At 34.2% G+C, this 1,729-nt stretch overlaps 1 long non-coding RNA gene across 1 annotated transcript; it reads left to right on the forward strand.

The window, feature by feature from the left end:
• The first annotated feature begins 246 nt into the window (after positions 1-246).
• On the forward strand, positions 247-1,255 carry LOC124670066. The gene is made up of 4 exons (XR_006992381.1): positions 247-364; positions 434-512; positions 593-703; positions 1,140-1,255. It is a non-coding gene; the product is annotated as an uncharacterized LOC124670066 (long non-coding RNA).
• The last annotated feature ends 474 nt before the right edge of the window (positions 1,256-1,729 follow it).

Genomic DNA, 1,729 nt, shown 5'->3' on the forward strand with positions numbered 1-1,729 from the left:
CTGAACAATGGAGCATTTAGCTAGAACTTACAACACGCTTTTATTTACTTGCCGTTAGTTAGAATTGCAGTTCTTTGGGAGTACCTACTGCAGTCTAATTCGTACCTAGTAGCTAATTTCATGTTAAACTACAACTCTACGACAGAACCAAGCATTTATATTGTTTGGAAGCTAGAATAAACTAGATTTGCCACTACCGTCAACCCAAACTGCTATATCCATTTCTTTACTTTTACCTTGGCATTTATTCTATCTTTTGACACTGTTCATTGTTCAGTATTGTATGCTACAGAAATACACTGAGAATCTCCAACGAAACAATAATAATATTTCTTGGTTACCAATACTACATGGTAAAACAGAGGTAATGTCAATACATGTTTATGTCATTACTTGTCACTTGAAACCTTTGTATTAATATTTCAGTTTGCAGAGTGTTCAATGCGATGTACCACGCTCATCTATGCAACATGACATGTGAGGATACTAATTTATTGGTTTCATGCGAAAAGGTTAGAACTGCTATCACTCATATCACAAAGATATATTATAAAATAATGAATTGCTGAACGTTGTTGTGTCACCGAACTAGGATAGCAGGAAAATGCCAATCAAGATGGCGAGCATGATTATGCCAATCAATTACTGATTTCAACAAAAATCATCAGCGCCACAAGGCCCTGTTATTGACTCTGTGCCAGAGGTAATATTTGTGTGCTTTTGAGTTTTGAACTTGGAACTTTCTTGGAGAGGTGAGCTTATCCGATTGTGTACTCTTGTTGATTCATATTTGATGAGTTTAAATAATTGAGTTCACAAGTTAGTGACTAGGCTGCACATATTTGTGGACGGAGATGTTCAAGAATTATTGTATGTTTTTTCTTTTTATAGTATACAATCACTTCCCCTTTTGTAGATACGTTTTCAGTTATTTAATAGAAATACAATTTCCACTGTACAATTTGTAGTATGCATTACAACATTAGCGCGGTGAGCTAAAGGTGTATGTTTCTGCTAAATTTGGAGAATTGCTAAGGTTGAGGTGCTGGTTAGATGAAATGGGGTTTTCAAATCTTGGCCTTGTGGTCATATAGTTAGATTCTGGACATTACTGTAATATTTTCTTGTTTTACTTTCAGTTCTAATTATGTGAAGACACAGTGAGCTGCAGACTGTGTTGGAGCTGGAACTCGCAATTATAAGATAGACATGGATAAGGTAGAGAATGGATTTTGGTGCTGGCTGCCTCACACCGCCAACATTTTCTTCTATCTGTTTTCCTTGTCAATAAACAGGCTTTACACTACCTTAATTGCTTGGCCTTCAACTTTTGTAAGCTATTTTTTCTTTCATTTTCTACAATCATATTGTGCACATTTAATCATCTAAGTGTAAGATGTAATTTTTCTTTTGCAGAATTGAATGAAGATGATTGAGTTGTTGCAGAATACTTTGGTTTAATCAAAAGCAAATAAAGTTTGAAGATTTTGCTTAGCATGAGTTGCAGCTTAATACTCCAGTTCGATCAAGAAGCAAATAATGTTTGAAGATTTTGCTTAGCAATAATTACAGTGTACATTGATAGAATGAGAAGTGTAGCATCATTTAAACATCTTTTCTTTAGATAAATTGATGCAGATGCTATGGTGTAACATTCGTCACAATTGTGTTATCTATTGTCAAATTTGTATGAATGTTGTGATATTGCACCAATAATATTGATATTTAT

Source organism: Lolium rigidum, chromosome 7, assembly GCF_022539505.1.
Source record: "Lolium rigidum isolate FL_2022 chromosome 7, APGP_CSIRO_Lrig_0.1, whole genome shotgun sequence".
NCBI lineage: Eukaryota > Viridiplantae > Streptophyta > Magnoliopsida > Poales > Poaceae > Lolium > Lolium rigidum.